Genomic DNA, 16,519 nt, shown 5'->3' with positions numbered 1-16,519 from the left:
AAAAGGAGGAGTAGAAGAGGTGAGGAAATTGTCAAGAAAATGTCTGGCCACATAAATGTCACATTGATAATGTAACAGGAATACTAGATGGTGAAAGAATAATTCATTGGTCTAAAAGTGAAGTTAGTAATATTTGCATGTAGCATAATGAGTCAGACAACAAATCTAAGAGAATCTGAGAGAGATACAGAGAAGGGAAGGACTGTATAGGATTTGCAAAGGGCACATTGGAGGTTTGGAATGTCTTGAAAGTAAAACGTATCAGATTCATTAGCAGCTATTGGAAAATTTGGAACATTTTGCAGCATTCTCAAACAGGGTATTGATGGGGACAAGCCTTATAAGTAGGTTCATAGGTTCATAGGTTCATACTAAGCTATCTGCCCTAGGGCATTTATAAGCCTAGCTAGAGTGTGTTTGGCTTTCGCCACCCATTTTAAATTAATTTTGCTATGCCCTTTTTCGAGGTTAGTATACTGTGCCTCTGTCTAACAGTGACAAAGAAGTGATACCCGGAGTAAACCTACTATCTCCCATCCACACATCAAGATTCCTCTTGAAGAGACTCAGTGAGGGACTCTGCCTAACCTGGACTGGGATTTTATTCCAGAATGAAGGGAGCCTCTGGGTTATGAATCTGTCCCTCCAGGATGTCCTATTTATTTCAGTGCTGAGGTTCAAGTCTCTCGAGCACATAGCTCAATGGGATTTGGATTTTCTGAGGTGCAGCATGTCCATTAATTCCGGGTTGGACATGGCTTTATACGTCAGGCATAGATCGCCACTGAGCAGGTGGTATGCCACTGAGTAGAGCCGGAGTTTCTTTAACCGGGCAGCATATGGCATCTGTTTGAGCCCTTTGATCCTCTTGGTGAGGTACTTTTGGGGTCTTTCTAGTTGCTGCATGTGTCTGGTAAGGTACATCCCAAAAGGGGCATTGTACTCAATTATGGGCCTGATGAGGGCTGAGTAAAGAGGCATGATGACCTCCCCTGATCTAGATGTGAATCCCTTCATGATTAGGTGGGATATATAAAATGTTTTTCTAACCACTTTGGCCACGTGGTTGTTAAATGAGAGATTGCTACCAACTTGGGTCCCCAGGTCCCTAATTACTTCTTCCGTACTTAATGGATTACCACCTATGTGGTAATTTGTGGGCACTTTGTTTTTGCCAAAGGGGATTACTATACACTTTTAGGTGTTTAGCTTGAGGCCATGGCTCTGGCACCAGTTATCTGTTTCTATGAGGTCCTATTGTAGGATGCTTGTGTTGGCTAGAGAGTTGATTATGGCACCCAGTTTGCAGTCATCTGCGAACTTGGTCAGCCACAGTCCTTCCGTGTTAGCCTGTACCTCCGAGAAATATATACTGAACAAGAGAGGTCCCAGGACTGAGCCTTGTGGGATGCCACTTCTAACTGGTTTGGAGTCTGACATGGCTCCAGCAATTCTAACCATGTGGGTTCTGTCCTTGAGCCAGTTTGCAACCCATCTAGTGACATAGGGGTTTATATTTAAGCTGGTGAGCTTATCTATAATGCCCGAGTGGGGTATTGTATCGAAGGCTTTTGCAAGGTCCAGGTAGGCTGTGTGGACCACCTTCCCCTTGTCAATGGCCTTGGTGACTCTTTCAAAGAAATCAACCAGGTTTAAGAGGCAGGATCTGCCCTTAACAAAGCCGAACTGGGTAGGATCCAGTGTCTGTAGGCCCCCAATATCTTTATTTATGAGGTCCATGATGATCCTTTCCATAGCTTTGCAGACCAAGCTAGTCAGGCTTATGGGGTGATAGTTTCCAGGATCCATTGAGGCACCACCTTTGTGGAGAGGGACCACTGTTGCTGTACGACACTCTTTGGGTACATATCCTGTAGTAAGGCTGAGATTGAACAGTAGTTTTATGTTTGGGTTTAGTTCTTCTTGGAGTTCATGTAGAACACAGCCCGGGACACCGTCTGGTCCCATTGATGCTATGTTTTTTGCTTTGGAGAGGGCGGCTCTTACCTGAGCATCTGAGATGTCAGGGTGGCAGCACTCTGCTGGGATAGATATTTGCCCTTTTGGTGGGGAAAGGGGGGGGGAGAAGTTTGCGCTGAACCTGTCAGCTAGGATGTTGGCAATGTCTGTGGGTTTGGTGTATTTTTTGTAATTTTGGACTAATTGTGAGCATATCTGGGAATTCCCAGGCAGGTTCCTAACATAACTAAAGAAAGCCTTGTGATTATCCTTAGTGTCCTGTGCAATCTTTCTCTTGAAGATGGCCTTAGATGATTTTATGAGCGCCTGTAGTTTTTTGCTAATACTGATCAGAAATGCCTTCCCTTTTTGGGATTTTGCTCTATCATGTAGTAGCTTCCTCCTTCTATTGTATAGTTTGTTTATGGCTGGGGTCCACCAGACAGGATGCCTAAATTTGGAGTATTGGGTCTTGGTTTTATTTGGGACTGCATGATCCATGCATTCCTGAAGGTGTTCATAGAATGCATTTATAAAGGATTCTGCCGTCTGGGCCATATTTTCCACAGGCCCAGGGGCTTTGAAGGATTCCACCTCGGTTTTGAGGAGTGTGAAATTTGCTTTAGAAAAGTTTTTCACTGTGGTTTTCTGGGCAGGGGCTGGGGTCGGGATGTGAATATCTAGTGAGATTAGTTTTTGGTCTGATCTTACCAGTGAGGGATACACTTCTGGTCTGGAGCATAGAGTCCCCATGTTGGTGTTGATCAGGTCCAGTATGTTTTCCCCTCTTGTGGGAGTGGAAACAAGTTGTTCCATAGCATTTGAGTTTATAAATTTTAGGAACCTTTGGGCTAGGGTGTTGGAGCTAGAGTAATGTTCCCAGTCTATGTTAGGGTAGTTGAAGTTGCCCAGTATAATGGTGTTTGGAGAGACCTTCATATTTTCTAGTGTTCTCAGGAAGGCCGAGTGGGGTTCCTGGGTTTGGGAGGGTGGTCTGCAGCAGGCTATAAACTGGAAGGCAGTTTTACCCACTGTTAGTTGCACATGGATAGTCTCTAATGCTTCGTGCTGTGCCACCAACCTGGAGGTGTGGGTATCTTTGACGAATATTGATACTCCCCCTCCTTTTGTGGTTCGGTCCACGTTTTGGGGCCGAAAAACATGGTATGAGGTATAACGTGGTAGTGCTGGGGTGCTCTCGGGAGCTGTTCTGGTCAGATTACTAAATTCTGTGGTTAATACAGTATTAGAGATGACACAAGAGACCAAGGCTCAAACTTTAGCAATTTTATTTTTAGCTTTTAACAATTAAGGTTTGTAACAAAAAGCAATTGACTAGTCAACATGCAAAAAAAACCTAAAACCTATCACATTAATATGCAAAACCTAACCTATGACCTATCACATTAACAATTATAAAGACTGTTAAATCATGTACTTACAAGCATATGCAAAAAGAGAATCATCTTTGCCACTGATAGGGGGACTCCAAACCTATTCAGTACAGCTATCTGTTCAGTCAAGACAGGGCCGACACTGGCAGGCAATGCTGTATGCTCAGTTCAGGCTCTTGCTCCAATCAGATCCGGATGATGATGAGTTCCAGTCTATTGCCAACCTCTGAGCCTTTTATAGGTTTGAGCATGCCATAGGGTCAATAGGTTCAATTGATGACACCTAGGCCATTAGGTTAATCATTCAGCTGATGACATTTAGATCACCAGTTTATTCATGAGCTAATGAACTGTTTTTAAAACATTACAAATCATTTCCTGAGTTGTCAACAAGCCCCGTAATGTCTAGTTTTATAAATTACTTCCTCCTTTCAGAAGGCCGTTTGCCCACACACCTGTGGTATAGTTCCTCTTTGAAATCCCCCTCTGTCTGGTAAACAACTTTTAAACTGGCCAAGGGTTAACTAAAGTTCAGTTATACCAGCATCAGTGTGCAAGGCTTGCCTTTGAAGCATAATTCTTTTAGGTTTCATATATGTATAAAACATTAAGCAGCATATCATGTATTTATTCAATTAACAGCATATCAATCTAACATCAAGCACACCTACAAACACACAGCAGTTCAATGGCTTAGGGCATCAAAGATCAGGTAAACTGTGTGGATCCGTCACAGGCCACCCCTTGCACTAAGCAATGATCGCTGTGTGCTTCTAATAATGTGCAAAATTGACAGCATCTTATTGTATTTTTTCATGACCTTACAATAAATGCAGCAGGAAATTAAGCAGAACAACACTGAAACTATTGTGGTCAGCAATAAAGGGTGTAAAAGCAAGTTAAACCAGGCAGAAGCCTTTGGTGACCACATAAAAATATCATACCGATGTGAAACAGTCATGTCTTGAATTTCATTTGCAATTTGAAGAATGGTACCTTTGTCTTTAATCATTTTAATTACAGTTTGATGCGCATCATGTAAAGTCTTATTCAGCAGGAGCAGTACAGCTTGCCCTTCCTGCTTAATCTGTTTAAAGTCCGGGTGGACTAGAGATGGCCATCGAAAAGTGTGCAATGGTTCTATGCTAGCATTTAATGTGATGTCCATCCATCTAGTCAATCTGATCAATTCCCCAGTACAAAAATCAATGATTGCATGTACATTACTTTTACAATGTGCTCCACTGTCTGTGATTGTTCCATCACTCCAAGCCAGCTTACAGGAGGATACTACACAAGCTGTGGTATCATTGAGTTGATAAATGTCTGTCCCATTCACTATATATCTATGCCAAGCACATTCTCCAGTCCCATTATGTAAACATGGATGAGGCTTTCTTTTAATTAGCATGCACACCCACCCCTGGGGCCAGGTCTCACATCCTGCTAAATCAATGGGCATATCATTATAATCAATGAGATTAGATTCTATCTGAGGCACCCACCAATTACTTCCGAATTGCAAAGGCAATGCTACAAATGGACAAACTTGTTTTGTTCCCTTTTTACTAGCAAGATAATCAAAGATCAATATGCAAGAGTCATTTTCACATGTGAAATCTAATGGTTTTAACCAATTATACAATCGCAACTCATTTTGCCAATGGCTTGGTCGTTTTGCCCCCCATACCTGAATGAACTGCAGGTACTGCTGATTGGCAGCCAATTGGGATAAAATACAAAAGCTCTGATTTAATTCTTTAGTAAGGTTGTTCAGAACCTGTTCCGTATACATATTAGCATGATCTATCCATCTCCACATGACAGTTTGAGTTATAACACTATCTACGGTTCTTTGACCAAGCTCGGGATCATGATCAGCTAATAGCTTAAAAGCCATGTTTAGATCTCCACCTAAACGGCTTAATTTACTTCTCAAGGTGTCAATGTCTATGCTATTCAGAAATCCTGTACCCGTCCCAACCGCTCCTAAAGCAGTTCCCATTATTCCTGTGACATCACGTTTGTTCTTTTTATATGGGTAACGCTTATGTTTCAAGCGTAGGGAGTTAATTGGCCATAAGTTGGTGGATTTGCATTGTGAATGTCTAGTAGTGATATCTACTGCGGTCATATTAATTATCATTTTAATATGCTGAACAATTCTAGCACTACTTACAGTTTTACATCCTCTTGTATATCTTACTATATGTCCTAAACCATCAAATACAGTTGAACTGTTGTCCATAGCATATATCTCCAAATTTGGAGATCTGGTTTCTGCAGTGCTGTTTTCCCTTTGAAATTCGGCTATGCAGGAAGAATCTAATGGAGACTCAGCCAGAGAAAATCCTGATTCATTCAGTCTCTGATATAAGCCCCCAGCAGGATTGGCAGTGCATTTCTCTGGATGTCTGTCACAGTTTAATCTACAAACAGTTCTGATGTATTCTGTGCTGGTCAAATTCCATGTCAAGGTGGGTTTGGTAGTCACTGCAAACAACGCTCTTCCCAGCTTCCAGTAGAAGTCACAATCCCCTGTCAAGTTAGCCACGTCTTCCTCACTAAACAGGGGAATAGGGTCATGGCACTCATATGGTCCATCTAAGTGTCTTCACTGGTAAGAGTTGGTGTCTTCCCAAACAGTGGCAACAATCTGTGGAGAGGAAAATATAAGGGTTGTTTAGCAGAATCAAGCAACACTAAAACAGTATCACCAGGTCCATCACAGATCACAGTTCCACGCTCATTTGGTTGGTGGGGTGTGGTTACTACTACCCTCATCCCCAACCATTTACTCGGGCTAGTATCATAGTCTTGTAGTAGGATGACAACATCCTGGTGTATACAAATTTCTACTAAAGGTAACCCCTTTTTCACAGTTTGTGTTCTATTATCTAAATTGATGACCTTTACTATCACCTCTTGTTCTGGTTCCCATAGCATGAAAACTTCCCAATTTTCTCCCAACAATCCTTTTTGTCCCCAGTGCCATTTTTCTGGGAGAAACAGCTTCCAACCCGTCTTAACTAACACAGTATCCTGTGCTGGTACTCTTTGCTCAGTCAATGCACATAGCCAAAGCCGAGTTTGGTCAATGTTTGTTAGCATGGGATATATTGCATCTGGATTCAACCTTTCCAGTTTTAAGGTACAGCAGTCTGATCGGATGTCATTCATATGCATTTGCAGGGGAGTACCTTGCTGCTTCCGAGGTCTGTTGTTTAACTGACTTACAGCTTGTTCCAACACCTTTGCCCATCCTCGCAAAGTTCCGTCACTTGTATTCTTACGAATCTGTTCTTTAAGAAGTCCATTGTACCTTTCAACCAGACCAGAAGCCTGGGGATGATATGGTATGTGTAGTACCCATCGAACTCCATTTTCTTTTGCCCATTCTTGGACCTCAGCTCCTGTAAAATGACTGCCTTGGTCACTTTGTATTTCAACAGGAGTCCTATATGTTATGCATAGTTTATGCAGTCCCCTTAATACTGCTTGTTGGTTTGCCTTTTTTGATGGGGAAATCATCAAAAATCCCGAATAAGTGTCCACCATGGTTAGGCAGTATTGTTGATTTTGATCCAATGGCAAGGGACCAATAAAATCTATCTGCCAGATCTGAGCTGAACGACTGTCTCTATGTATATGTCCACATGCTTCTGATTGCAATTGCTTTCGTTTATTTCTTTGACAAATTTCACATTGTTTTATGACATCTATCAGTACATCTTTACTGAGTTGCATACCATGTCTCCGTGCCCATTCCATCGTAGCATCTCTCCCCAAATGTCCACTTCGATCGTGGGCCCACCTGGCCATGCTGATATCCTCAGGCTTCTCCTCAACAGTACGTACTGCAGCCATTTTATCTGCCTGCTGGTTATGCCTTCTTTCATCTGTCACAAGTGATGCATGAGCATCCACATGTCCAACACTAATCTGGCACCGTTGTGCCTTTTCCCAGATCTGCTGCCAATCTTCTGACCCTCCCCATAAAGGTCTACCATGAATTTTCCAATCTTGTTGCTGCCAGGCAGGTAACCAGGCTGTTAGTCCTTTATAAACTGCCCAGCTATCAGTGTAGATATATGCTTCATCTCCAAGTGATAAATTATTAATCACTAAAGCAACAGCTCTTAATTCTGCCTGATTGTTTGAACCAGCAGTTCCTTCATCAAACAATACAGTCTCTGTTTGTGGGCAGTAAGCTACCGCAGTCCAAGTTCTGCCATTTGATCCAATTTTTGCAGAACCATCAGTAAACCATGCACATTTTCTCTTCTCCATGTCCAACTTATCGAAAGGTGATGCCTCACGTATTGGTGATTTTGGAAGTTCATACCGTTGTTGCTCTGTTGTATCAGCATCATTCAATATTACCAGGCCAGCCAACTGTTGCTGTACCTGGGAAACTCCAGGCACAATATTGGCTCTTTCTTGCAAGTACCATTTCCATTTTTGTACAGTCGAAGACTGTGCTATCAATGTTTTCATCAGAGTATTGTCTCGTAACCACCCCTGGATTGGGTAGTCTACTTTCACTGTCACCGTCTGTTGTTTGGTCAGCCCCTCTACATGAATCAAGGCAGTATATACAGCCAGTACATGCTGTTCGAGAGGGCTGTATCTAGTCTGTGCTCCGGTCAGGGATTTAGACCAAAATCCCAGTGGTCTTTTCTTTCCCACATCATTCTTTTGCCACAATCCCCAGGACATGACATTATTAGCAACAGTCACTTCCAAAATAAAGGTTGCTGTGGGTCTATTGGACCCAGTCCCACACTTTGTTGCAAGGCTTTTTCGCTTCCTCGAAGGCCATCTGCTGTTTAGGACCCCACTGAAAGTCACATTTCTTTCTAGTCACATAGTGAATAGGTTGTAAAACTTGCCCAAGGTGTGGTACAAATGCTCTCCAAAGCCCATTGCTCCAAAAAGGCTTGTGCCTGCTGTTTTGTTTTGGGACCGCAATCTTTTGGATACTTTCTAAGGCCGATGCAGGTATTTCTCTTTTTGCTCCATTCCATATCATACCCAGGAATTTCACTGATGTTCCCTGCTGTGTTTTATCCTCATTTATTGCCCACCCTCGGCTCTGAAGGTGTTCGATCACTGTTTTCAATGCAATGTCCACATCCGGCTTTTCTCCTGTAATCAGGACGTCATCAATGTAATGGAATACAGTCACTTTATTTAACTGCAACTTAGCCAGATCTCTGGCCACCAGCCCATGGCAAAGGGTTGGGCTGTGTAGATATCCTTGTGGAAGTACCTGGAAGGTATATTGCCTCCCCTCCCAGGTAAATGCAAATTGAGCCCTACTCTCTTCTGCTATAGGTATGGAGAAGAAAGCATTTGCCAAGTCCAAAACTGCATGGTACGGCCCAGCAGAAGAAGAAAGTCTCTCTACAATGGTAACAATGTCCGGCACTGCTGCAGTTAGAGGTGGAGCCACCTTATTCAAGCCCCAATAATCTACCGTCATACGCCAGGAACCATCAGGTTTTTTGACGGGCCACACCGGGCTATTGAATGGGCTCACAGTCGGTTCGAGTATGCCAACACGAAGTAATTCCTGGATTGTTTCAGTAATTTCTGAATGGCCCCCTGGAACACGATATTGTTTGATGTTGGTCACCACTTTTGGTGTGGGAATATGCAAAGGTTCCCACTTGGCATCACCTCGAACAACAGCCTTGACTGCATTGACTGAACAGTGCCGTACTCCAAATCTAAATGGCCCTACTGTAGTTTCTAAGGTCCTACCCTTTAGAACATCTATTCCTAAAATGTGTTCTGGTACAGGAGCTATCACGGCTACAATGGCACTAGGAATACCATCCCCAAAGGCTATTCTTACTTTGGTTTTGACACCTATCGTCTTTGCCCCCCCATATCCATCAATCTCCACAGACTGTCCACGAAATTTACGGGGTTGCCTGCAAAAATAGTTATTTCTGATCCAGTATCTACTAAAGCCATTACGTGTTGTGGTCCTCCTCCAAAAATGGTAAGAGGCACGTAGGGCGTCGGTCCCCAGGTGTAATGGCTCTAACTGTGCCTCTAGCTACTGGGGACCCGCCTTCTAGTCAATTTGCTTCCATTTTTTCCATTGGGGTTTTCCACCCTTCTCTCCCCAATCTCTTTCATCAGTAAACTCTCCCCTCTGCCATTGTGCTAGCTCCTCATCAGTGGGGATGTCAGGATACAACTGATTCCGCCCTTTCTTCCCTTCAGTGGTACTTCTGTTTGGGCTTTTTGCAGGGGTTTGTTTTCCTGAAAGATCTGATTCTCTTCCTTTCTGCTTCTGTTTCCATTTTTGTATATTTCTTCTGTAGTTATTCCATCTATTTCTGCAGCTTCTACCCCCCATCTTAGCAAATCTAGAAACATCTGTCTCCTTGTTACTTTTTCACTACCCATGCTTTTTAACTTGTCTGTATTTGCCTTTCTGGCTTTCCTCTGCTCTTTCTCTTCTACCAGCTCTGCCAGCTGGTTTAAAGTAGACATTACATCCCATATCGGTTGGCCAATACACCCTGCCAAGGCAGCCATAAGCTGCCCTTTCCACCATTGTGGGGCATTTTTAATTAACTTATTCCTCATATTACCAGTAAAGATTTGTCCGTCTGGCCCTTTTGGAATATGCAACTCCCCATTTATCATTTCTAATGAGTAAATAGTTGCTAACATGGCCATTTCCCTTAGCTGTTGGATTGCTTCAGCTATCGTTTTCCAGGATTTGCACTCCTCTGCTACTAATGTAGCATCCGGCCAAGTGGCCCGAAAGGCTGAGGCTAACCATACCACCAATGTATTGATATGGGGATCTTTATGGTCACAATTGTTCACTATCTGCTTCAGCCGGGGGTGAAATACTAAACAGGCACACTGGTGCATCTCTTCATCACTCAGTGACACCGCCTCTCCCCCTGTATCCCAGACCCGAAGAAACCAAGCCAAGAGGGACTCCCCAGGCTTTTGCTTATAAGTCTGAATTATCTTCAATAACTCTGTCTGGGAATAACTGCGCACCTCCACCCACTGCTGCGGTTGTCCCCCAGCATGTATTGAATTTTTCTCTACAATTGGTCGGGTACTCACTGATGGGGAATTTATTATTTAAAGTCATCATTCACTTCATCAGAAGAAGGGAGATCTCCTTCCCATTCTTCAGGGTCAAACTCTGCCTTACATTTCAAGGCACGCACTCTAGGCCTAGAGGGTGGGTGCTGTGAACCTCTCCCCTTCCATTGCCTGCGCTGCTGTATTACTCGAGTGGCCAGAGTCACTGAGTTAGTCTTCCAATGCTCTGCATCCTGTCCTACCTTAGCCAATTCCACATCTGCCTTCTCCAAGGCATCCCTATCCAATCGGTGGGTGTGTGCATGTTCTTTACATTGTTCTTCTAATTCTAGAACTTTTACTTTCAGATTTTCTACATCCTTGTCTAACCCATGTATTGCTTCAAAGAACAGCCATCCAGCTGCTCTCACTCCCTCTTTCACCTTCTTTCCCTTATCCTCCAATTTTAAACCTGATAAGGCCTTTGCCAGCTCCTCAGGGTCTACTGGGTTTACTGGTGAGGACTTTGGGGAAGGTGGAGGTGAAACCTGACTCAATGCCTTAGCAAGGGGGTCCCATTTTCCAAACAATGCTGGAAATTCAACATTTCCCCTCCCTTACTTTTGGCATCTACAGATTGTTTCTTATTTAACCCTACGCCTAGGTGCTTAAATGGAAAAAAACATTGGCTGTTGTGACATATCTACTGCAAACCACAGATCCTGCCGACTACGCCAGCTGTTCTGGTCAGATTACTAAATTCTGTGGTTAATACAGTATTAGAGATGACACAAGAGACCAAGGCTCAAACTTTAGCAATTTATTTTTAGCTTTTAACAATTAAGGTTTGTAACAAAAAAGCAATTGACTAGTCAACATGCAAAAAAAACCCCTAAAACCTATCACATTAATATGCAAAACCTAACCTATGACCTATCACATTAACAATTATAAAGACTGTTAAATCATGTACTTACAAGCATATGCAAAAAGAGAATCATCTTTGCCACTGATAGGGGGACTCCAAACCTATTCAGTACAGCTATCTGTTCAGTCAAGACAGGGACAACACTGGCAGGCAATGCTGTATGCTCAGTTCAGGCTCTTGCTCCAATCAGATCCGGATGATGATGAGTTCCAGTCTATTGCCAACCTCTGAGCCTTTTATAGGTTTGAGCATGCCATAGGGTCAATAGGTTCAATTGATGACACCTAGGCCATTAGGTTAATCATTCAGCTGATGACATTTAGATCACCAGTTTATTCATGAGCTAATGAACTGTTTTTAAAACATTACAAATCATTTCCTGAGTTGTCAACAAGCCCCGTAATGTCTAGTTTTATACATTACTTCCTCCTTTCAGAAGGCCATTTGCCCACACACCTGTGGTATAGTTCCTCTTTGAAATCCCCCTCTGTCTGGTAAACAACTTTTAAACTGGCCAAGGGTTAACTAAAGTTCAGTTATACCAGCATCAGTGTGCAAGGCTTGCCTTTGAAGCATAATTCTTTTAGGTTTCATATATGTATATAACATTAAGCAGCATATCATGTATTTATTCAATTAACAGCATATCAATCTAACATCAAGCACACCTACAAACACACAGCAGTTCAATGGCTTAGGGCATCAAAGATCAGGTAAACTGTGTGGATCCGTCACAGGAGCCTTGAACCAGGTTTCGGTTACTGCACAGATATCGATGTTCTCCATGCTAAGGAGAGTTTCGAGTGCATGCATCTTGAGGTTTAGACTTCTGGCGTTGAGTAGCATTACTCTTAGTTTCTTATCCCTTGTGATACCTATGGAGGTGGGTTTGTCTTTTGAGCCTTGCCTAAAAAAGGCACTATAGGGGTGGCAAGAGCCTTTGCCAATATCCAAAAGCCCAGGGGTGACAGGTGCAAGCCGTCCCTAGCGAAGTATCTTGGCTTGTCGAGCATGTCATCCCAGGCAGACAGGCATTGGATCCCCTTTGAATGACACCAATACTTAAGCCAATTGTTGAAATTGATCATCTTGTCTTCATATTGTGGCATCATTCTTGGTGAGGGTAAGATGCTACTCAAGGTCAGGGTCATACCGGCCTGGGCTACATGCTCAGAGAGCTCCTCTATGTCTCTTTTCATGTAGTCCAGAGAGGTATGTCTCAAGTCATTCACACCAGCATGGACAATGACTGAGTCATATTTGTACTTGCCTTGGAGTGACCTGAGTGCTTGTGCCTTGGAGTGACCTGAGCACTACACCCTCACAGACTCCCCTTGAGTACTTTGTTCCCCATTGGCCCTTTTTTTTTTCAATTATAAAGAAATTCCCAATGGTATTTTAGCATGTCCAAAGGTCAGTTGTCAATCTCCTCCCCGTTCCAGCTGGTGAATCTGGGAATCTTGAGGCAATGTTACAACTGCCTCATGTACACAGACAACCCTCTCCTCCTCCCAACAAATTCCAACACATGTGAGAGATGCAACCATATAGCCAAACTGGAGGCTAAGCTCTCTCAACTCAGTACTGGCGTAACCAGTCAGGAGGAGAAGGAAACCACACTCACTACAATTCCAGTCTCACATAGACCGACCACGACAGCAAACCAAACAAATAAACACACAAAAACATTCTCAGAGGCTCTAAATAAAAATATGCCTAAGCAGCAGAGACCTCCAAAGCAGACACCCAAGCAACTGCTACCCCAAAACAAAACACATGCAACACATAGCTCACAAAGCCAGTGTGCTGAACAGTCACAGTCCTTAAGGCTAAACAACACACCTGATACACTTGTAATAGGTGACTCTATCGTCAGGCACAATGACGTCCTGCTCACCAGGCTGAACAAGGAGAAGGTCACTGTGAGCTGCCTGTCGGGCGCTTGGACCCTGACTGTTTATGCCAGTACTGAGTTGAGATAGCTTAGCCTCCAGTTTGGCTATATGGTTGCATCTCTCACATGTGTTGGAATAACAGGAGAAAGCATCTTCTTTGCTAATGACTTTTTGGTTCATTCATGGAAAGCATGCTCTGTTCCTTGCAGTAATGAGTGAGTGTCATGTAAAGACATTATAATTCATGGTTTTATACAAAGACCTGTTCATTTTTCCCTTCAGGTATGAACATGTTCATTGATATGCAAGACATTTGAACTGTGTACACAGGTTTCATTCTAAACAGATGAAAGGTGATTTCATATGGGAGTCTAGGGAACAGACTGGCTTTTTATAGGTTCATAGGTTCATACTAGGCTATCTGCCCTAGGGCATTTATAAGCCTAGCCAGAGTGTGTTTGGCTTTCGCCACCCATTTTAAATTAATTTTGCTATGCCTTTTTTTGGGGTTAGTATACTGTGCCTCTGTCTAACAGTGAAACAGAAGTGATAGCCAGGGTAAACCTACGATCTCCCATCCACTCATCAAGATTCCTCTTGAAGAGAGTCAATGTGGGACTCTGCCTAACCCGGACTGGGATTTTATTCCAGAGTGAAGGGAGCCTCTGGGTTATGAATCTGTCCCTCCAGCATGTCCTATTTATTTCAGTGCTGAGGTTCAAGTCTCTCAAGCGCGTAGCTCGATGGGATTTGGATTTTCTGAGGTGCAGCATGTCCATTAATTCCGGGTTGGACATGGCGTTATACGTCAGGCACAGATCACCTCTGAGCAGGCGGTATGCCACTGAGTAGAGCTGGAGTTTCTTTAACCGGGTAGCATATGGCATCTGTTTGAGCCCTTTGATCCTCTTAGTGAGGTACTTTTGGGGTCTTTCCAGTTGCTGCAGGTGTCTGGTAAGGTACATCCCAAAAGGGGCATTGTACTCAATTATGGGCCTGATGAGGGATGAGTAAAGAGGCACGATGACCTCCCCTGATCTAGATGTGAATCCCTTCATGATTAGGTGGGCTATATAAAATGTTTTTCTAACCACTTTGGCCACGTGGTTGTCAAATGAGAGATTGCTATCCACTTGGGTCCTGAGATCCCTAATGACTTCTTCTGTACTTAATGGATTACCAACTATGTGGTAATTTGTGGGCACTTTGTTTTTTCCAAAGGGGATGACTATACACTTTTTGGTGTTTAGCTTGAGGCCATGGCTCTGGCACCAGTTGTCTGTTTCTATGAGGCCCTTTTGGAAGATGCTTGTGTCGGCTGGAGAGTTGATTATGGCACCCAGTTTGCAGTCATCTGCGAACTTGGTCAGCCGCAGTCCTTCCGTGTTGACCTGTACCGCCGAGAAATATATACCGAACAAGAGAGGTCCCAGGACTGAGCCTTGTGGGACGCCACTTGTAACTGGTTTGGAGTCTGACATGGCTCCAGCAATTCTAACCATGTGGGTTCTGTCCTTGAGCCAGTTTGCAACCCATCTAGTGATATAGGGGTTTATATTTAAGCTGGTGAGCTTATCTATAATGCCCGAGTGGGGTACTGTATCAAAGGCTTTTGCGAGGTCCAGGTAGGCTGTGTGGACCACCTTCCCCTTGTCAATGGCCTTGGTGACTGTTTCAAAGAAATCAACCAGGTTTAAGAGGCAGGATATGCCCTTAACAAAGCCAAACTGGGAAGGATCCAGTGTCTGTAGGTCCCCAATATCTTTATTTATGAGGTCCATGATGATCCAGTCCATAGCTTTGCAGACCAAGCTAGTCAGGCTTATGGGACGATAGTTTCCAGGATCCGTTGAGGCACCACCTTTGTGGAGAGGGACCACTGTTGCTGTACGCCACTCTTTGGGTACATATCCTGTAGTAAGGCTAAGATTGAACAGTAGTTTTATGTTTGGGTTTAGCTCTTCTTGGAGTTCATGTAGGACGCAGCCCGGGACACCATCTGGTCCCATTGATGCTGTGTTTTCTGCTTTGGAGACGGCGGCTCTTACCTGAGCATCTGAGATGTCAGGGAGGCAGAACTCTGTTGGGATAGATATTTGCCCTTTTGGTGGGGAGGGGGGGGAGAAGTTTGCATTGAACCTGTCAGCTAGGATGTTGGCAATGTCTGTGGGCTCGGTGTATTTTTTGTCATTTTGGACTAATTGTGAGCATATCTGGGAATTCCCACCCAGGTTCCTAACATAACTAAAGAAAGCCTTGTGATTATCCTTAGTGTCCTCTGCAATTTTTCTCTCGAAGCTGGCCTAAGACGATTTTATGAGTGCCCATAGTTTTTTGCTAATACTGATCAGAGATTCCTTCCCTTTTTGGGATTTTGCTCTATCATGTAGTAGCTTCCTCCTTCTATTGTATAGTTTGTTTATGGCTGGGGTCCACCAGACAGGACGTCTGCCTTTGGAGGATTGGGTCTTGGTTTTATTTGGGATTGCATGATCCATGTATTCCTGAAGGTGTTCATAGTATGCGTTTATAAAGGATTCTGCGGTCTGGGCCGTATTTTCCACAGGCCCGGGGGCTTTGAAAGATTTCGCCTCGGTTTTGAGGCGTGTGAAATTTGCTTTAGACAAGTTTTTCACTGTGGTTTTCTGGGTAGGGGTGGGGTCGGGATGTGAATATCCAGTGAGATTAGTTTATGGTCTGATCTCACCAGTGAGGGATACACTTCTGGTCTGGAGCATAGTGTCCCCATGTTGGTGATGATCAGGTCCAGTATGTTTTCCCCTCTTGTGGGAGTGGTAACAAGTTGTTCCATAGCATTTGAGTTTATAAATTCTAGGAACATTTGGGCTAGGGTGTTGGAGCTAGAGTAATGCTCCCAGTCTATGTTTGGGTAGTTGAAGTCGCCCAATATAATGGTGTTTGGAGAGACCTTCATATTTTCCAGTATTCTCAGGAAGGCCGAGTGGGGTTCCTGTGTTTGGGAGGGTGGTCTGTAGCAGGTTATAAACTGGAAGGCAGTTTTACCCACAGTTAGTTGCACATGGATAGTCTCTGATGCTTCATGCTGTGCCACCAACCTGGAGGCATGGGTATCTTTGATGAATATTGATACTCCCCCCTCCTTTTGTGGTTCGGTCCAGGTTTTGGGGCCAAAAAGCATGGTATGAGGACAAAGGCACAGAGCAGTTCCAGCAATGGATAAATGCTATTGAAGATAGTAAAAGATTGATGATCCTTCAAATAAAACACATTTTGTGGCATTAATTAATTGTTATAAA

Source organism: Protopterus annectens, chromosome 3.part1 (genome assembly GCF_019279795.1).
Source record: "Protopterus annectens isolate FY-2018-M chromosome 3.part1, PAN1.0, whole genome shotgun sequence".
Lineage (NCBI taxonomy): Eukaryota > Metazoa > Chordata > Ceratodontiformes > Protopteridae > Protopterus > Protopterus annectens.
This window is presented reverse-complemented; position numbering follows the sequence as displayed.